General features: G+C 44.3%; 1 non-coding gene across 1 annotated transcript; it reads right to left on the bottom strand.

Moving 5' to 3' along the window:
* Positions 1–5,640: 5,640 nt before the first annotated feature.
* On the bottom strand, positions 5,641–5,745 carry Trnal-caa. The gene is made up of 2 exons: positions 5,708–5,745; positions 5,641–5,686 (listed from the first exon to the last, which is right to left on the bottom strand). It is a non-coding gene; the product is annotated as a tRNA-Leu (tRNA).

Below are 5,745 nucleotides of genomic sequence, written 5' to 3'. Positions count from 1 at the left end.
TTGTGCTTTTTAAGAAAATTTTCTTGTTTTACTGTTCTACTCTCATCTTCTAGGGATTTGAAAAATACTTTTCCTCCTATAACTCTCATGTCATGGCCTGGAGCTCTTGTTTAACTGTGTACTTGGGATGTTGACTATGTAACAAGTGCTTTACTATCCCAGGATTTCCTAGACATGACCGAGCAAGACACCAACAGACATACAAATATGGAAGGGAGAAACTCACCTGGTCTCAACGCTAGGAAAAGACCCACAATCAACTAAGGGATGCTGAAGGCAGGAGAAATAGTTTCCCTCAGAGAAGAGACCCCTACTGGTTATCCATTGTTAAATGGTCAGTCCTGAAATAATAAGCGGTAAAGTAACATTATGTGGACTGAGCAGCTTGTAATTTAGTTAGTAATTAGAAGTAGCTAGAACATTTAGAACTGTGTGTGTGAAACAATTAAAGAAAAAGAGGCCACGAATTTGCCCAGGGATGGGGGAGAGTACATGGGAGGAGTTGGGTTGGAGGGAGGAAAGAAAAGGGAAAATAGATGCAATTATATTTTAATTATATAAATAAAATTAATCAGGTTCTCAAAGAATTTCTTTCTTGTGACTACATCAGAAAAATCAATGGGGGAATGAAGAATTAAAAGGTTTGTAGTCTTCTAGCAAAAGGCTGAGAAGGAACTCAGGTAGTTCACTGAGCCTCTGGAGCCCAGGTTTGGTTCTTTGATAGCCCAGGATATCCTGGAACTCACCAATCATAGAAATCTGCCTGCCTCTGCCTTCCAAGTGAGGAGATTAAAGACATGCACCAAATTCATTCATACTTTTATTATTGTTTATTATTATTATTATTTTGAGACAGGGTCTCATTTTGTAGCCTAACCTAGTAATCCCATCTCAGTCCTCCAAAGTTCTGGGACTACATGCATGGGTCAGTTTGTCTGGTTTATATTGCATAATGTTTAAATGAGTTTAAACATTCAATCTCTTCTATCATTTGTCATTTATTTTTGGTGAAAACATGCAAACTTCTTTGTTCTGGATATTTTGAAATGTCCAAAATGCCTTTTTCATGATCTATTGTAGTAAGGAGGCCCCTTGTTTGTTTCCCGGTTTGTGAAATAATCACAGAAAAAGTGTTTTAATTAAGTATCTCTGGCTCTTTCTGGAGGTCCGGCTATGGAGCCCTCTCAGGTTTTATGTGGATTTAGCACACCGCGTTGGTGTGCTAATTTGTAGTAAGGAGGCACCTTGTTATTTCCCGGCTGCCCAGACACCACAATAATCATACAAAACCTGTATTAATTAAACAACTGCTTGGCTTATTAGCTCTAGCTTCTTATTGGCTAACTCTTACATATTAATTTAACCCATTTCTATTAATCTGTGTATTGGCACGTGGCTGTGGCTTACTAGCTAAAGTTTTGGTGTCTGTCTCTGGCAGAGCTACATGGCTTCTCTCTGACTCTGCCCTTCTTTCTTCTAGCATTCAGTTTAGTTTTCCCTGCCTGCCTCTATTCTTTTGCCCTATCAGGCCAAGCCAGTTTCTTTATTAATTAACCAGTTATATTCACAGCATACGAAGGGGAATCCCACATCAATCTACAGCCATCCTATACTCAACAGAATGCTAGAATACGCCAGTCCTCTCTAACACAAGTTGGTGCTTCTTCTTATCCTTGTATCTTCCCAGGCTCAATAACCACTATTCTGCTGCCAATTGCCAGAAGTTCAATATTTTATATTCAACACAGACTGAAATCATATGGTACTTACCTTTCTGCGTCTGCTTTATTCGCTTAATATAATGGTATTAACTAGGGACAAGTGTGTCTACTACATTGCAAGACCTTGGGTTTTCATACTAGCTCTGCAAGAAAAGAAAGAGGAAGGGGACAGGAGAATGAGGAGAAGGAAGAGGGGAAGAAGAATTAAAAGGAGGAGAGTTTATCCTATCCTTATTGTTGCAAATGACAAGACAGAAGTCTTTTCATGACTGAATTCTTTCATGGGGTCAATGTATTACATTCTCTCCATCTGCTCATCGCCTGGTGCTTCCATTAAAAGACAAACACTCTGGTCTCTTTAACACGCTCATCTCATTTCCTTAGGCAGCATTCCCAGCTAGAGGACTGCTAAGGAGACTCTTGTCTTCCCTGTTTCCAGAATGAACAGCTTTTTCCTACGTCACAACACTTGGGTGGGAATTTTCACTTCTATGTCTGTCTCTACCAAAAATCCTGACCTCTCTCTCTTGATCTAACAACTTTCCTATTAACCCGGTCCCCCAGAATGAAGGTAAATGATTTCACAAATATTGGGGGAGAAGGAAAATTATGAACACAAAGTCTCACTCCGTAGGCAGGCTGGTCTAAAAGCCAAGAGGAATTCTCCCTAAGCTTCCCAGGTGTCAGTCACCTCGTGTGGCACATTTTCTGTGTAACAATGCAACAAGCTGAGATGGAAAAGCCAAAGACTGTGTCTCCCAGGAAACTCGGGGTGGGGGGAGGAATGGAGTGGAAAAGCTTTTGCTTAAAGCTCCTCTCTGTGGTGCGTTCTCTTCCAGGACTCAGAGAAATAGCAGGGGCCAACTACAGTCCAGTCACGGTCAAGATGAGTTACCTGTGCGGAGTCCGCAGTTCTGGCCCACAAAGGTGTTCAGTGCCCAAGCCACGGCGTCCCGGGAGCCCAGACCCACCTCGCCTTACCCTCTTCTGCCCAACCAGACGATAGTTCCCAGTTTTCAAGTCACTGAACTCAGGAAGGAGGAGTAAATATTAACTTTCCCCTGACCAGATACAGCGATCTTGGGGTGGAGTTACACGTCAGACACAAAGGCTACTCCCGGATCCCTTCTAGCACGCTGGAGGTCTTAGTGATTTTCCTAAGTTTCCTGAACCAGAAAACCTGCCTACGGGCTCCAGAGTTAACCTTTGTTCGCTTCTCTTGACAGTTTTCGGGATTGAAGGAGGCTTGGTGTTTTTCTAGCAACGTCATGAATTCCGTTTGTAGCTGTTTTGTGTTGAGAACGGAAACAAGGCACCTGTATTAAAAAATTCTGCAAGATCGATTGATTAAATTTCTGGAGCCATGAAGATCTGGAAGGTTGCAGGTCCACAGCCCAATTATCATGGGCTATCTTTATACTTTAAACACTCATCTATTGTCCTCTTACGCGTGTGTTCTAACATCCATGTGCATAATAAGTAAATCTTTTTGGAATGTACAAACAGACCCCTAGCTGCTAGTAACCCAACGCAAAAGCTAATGTCATCAGATAGCCAATAACTAGAGATTCCCTGCCCTGTTGTAAGCTACCTACCTGATGTTATCATCAATGTTTGGTTGTTGTTTGTGTTTAGGTTTTTAGACAGTTTCACTCTGTATTCCTGACAGGTTTGGGACTCCCTCTCTAGCAGGCCTTGCATCCACCGATGTCACGTGACTGCGCCCTGCGTTCTGGGGCTAAAGGTGTGCACCACTGGCCCAGTCACCCGTGAATGTCTGTGTTTACAGATGCATTTATTTTTCTTTTATGTGACTGAGTGTTTAGCCTGCGTGTATGTGTATGCACTGTGTGCGTGCAGTGCCTGCAGAGGCCAGAAGGCACTGGATCCTCCGGAGCTGGTGTTACAGATGGTTGGGAGCCACATGTGGGTGCCGGGAACCAACAAAGGAACCCTAACCTGGACCCCATAAAAGGGATACAACACTGGTGGTGACAACCCCATCCACCCTCATCAAACCACTAGGTGTGTGTGTACATCCAGGGGCTGAAAAACCAAGCACCTGCAACTGTCCCTCCGGCTTCAGCTCAGTAAAACCCAGTCCGCTACAGTCCCCCAGCTGCTTTACCCCGTCACTGTTTTGTTTTGTCCCTTTATCTTTTCATCCATCTGTCCATCCGTCCGTCCAACCCAGTCCTGGGCTTCACCGTGACGGCCCTGTCCCTTGGTGGCTCACCCTTGCTGGTTCAGGCTGAATGAATGGCCAGAGCTGTCCAACTACAGAGTTACAATATTCGGACCCAGAGTCGGGTGCTGTTGTTAGTTCCATTCGTTCCCCCACCACCCACCACACCTGTCTATCAGGTACCACCTTTAGATTAGACTTTAAGCAGACCGTTAGCGTCCATGAAACCTGAAGTTAAGAATACTGCCCGACAGCATCTGAAACCTGCTTCGCTGTCAACTGACTATCAATTTATTAATTTTCTTTGTTCTATGCTTAACCCGAATCCATGAATCCATGTTCCTGGGCCATGGTCACTCATATTTGGCTCAGTAATAAATTATCTCTTATTCTCTTTATTTTTTTTCTTTTTCTAGTTTTTCGAGACAGGGTTTTTCTGCAGCTTTTTTAGAGCCTGTCCTGGAACTAGCTCTTGTAGAGCAGGCTGGCCTCGAACTCACAGAGATCCGCCTGCCTCTGCCTCCCGAGTGCTGGGATTAAAGGCGTGCGCCACCACCACCGGCCTCTTATTCTCTTTAAAGTGAAGAATGTGTTTTTCATTTAGAAAGGAAAATCAGAGCTACTTTGCATACTTCAACTAACAAACCATCTGGGCTTGTGAATTGTTATTAAATAAATTCTGAGAAAACGGAACAACACAAAGGGGTTTGTGTTTCTGATATAGTGTATCTACAAGGAGGAACATTCTCTTAGAGAACTTTTTTTTTTTAATCTGGGAGTTACGTCATGATGGGAATTTGTAGCGTTTGGGAAAGTTTCTGAGGAAAAGTGATTTTAAAACAGGCACCACCTCCACCCCCCCACACACAAATAATTTACTTTTAAAAGTGAAGGGTTTGGGGAGAGGCTAGTCATCTCCCAAGCTTTGGGAAAGCGTTTTCAGAAGGTAATCAGATCCTAGTCTAGGAATATGAGCATGCAAGAGAAACAGGATAGATACAGATATATAGAATAGAACCTAGAGTAGAAACCACGAGCGCTAGAGTAAATTCTGAAAGGAATTTAAAATCTTTCTTTTACATGATCTGTTTTGTTTTCTTGGGAAAAAAATAGTTTTGTGGAGGCAAAATATGCAGAGCACACAGGATTTCCGGGTCAATAGGACTGGAAGGGAAAGGGAGAGGTAGGAAGACAGAAGGAAAGATGGAGAAAGGGAAGGAAAAGAGGAAAGAGCGATGGCAAGACAGAATGAAGGAAGGAAAGAGCAAGCTTTAGTAGGGAAACCGGAACCAAGTAGCTGATGGCACAGGGGCCTGCAGGCCTGCCCTGAGCGACTAGTGGGTAGGTCGGACAAGGCGATGAAACCATGATTTATCTCTCGACTCCTGCAGGGGGCGCTGTGGCGCCTACAGGACTTCAGGGTTGGGACACTCGCTGCCGGCAAGGCGAGTGGCCAAACGCCGCGGGGTAGGGGATCTCCGGTGACCAGACCCCCGGGACGCGCCCGCCGCTCTGTTTTCCTCGCGGTCCGCAGTCGCCTCGAGTCAGAGCGAGTCTCGCGTCCTCAAAACCACAGCAATTATTCCGCTTCTAGCGTCAATGTCGGCTGACCCATTAGAAAGTTTTTAAAGTTAATTTTTAAAGATACGTGTTTCGGTATTTCTTAATCATGAGCCCTCTCAAAACGGTGTCTGTTTTCCGAAACTGAATGAGGAGTTAAAAAAAAGATTCCTGTGTCAGAAGTGGGATTCGAACCCACGCCTCCATACGGAGACCAGAACCCCCAACCAGGGAAGCTGAGCTTGAGTCTGGCGCCTTAGACCACTCGGCCATCCTGAC

This window comes from Arvicola amphibius, chromosome 6, assembly GCF_903992535.2.
Source record: "Arvicola amphibius chromosome 6, mArvAmp1.2, whole genome shotgun sequence".
Taxonomy (NCBI): Eukaryota; Metazoa; Chordata; class Mammalia; order Rodentia; family Cricetidae; genus Arvicola; species Arvicola amphibius.
The sequence above is the reverse complement of the archived record's forward strand: the minus strand, read 5'-3'. Positions and strand labels throughout refer to the sequence as shown.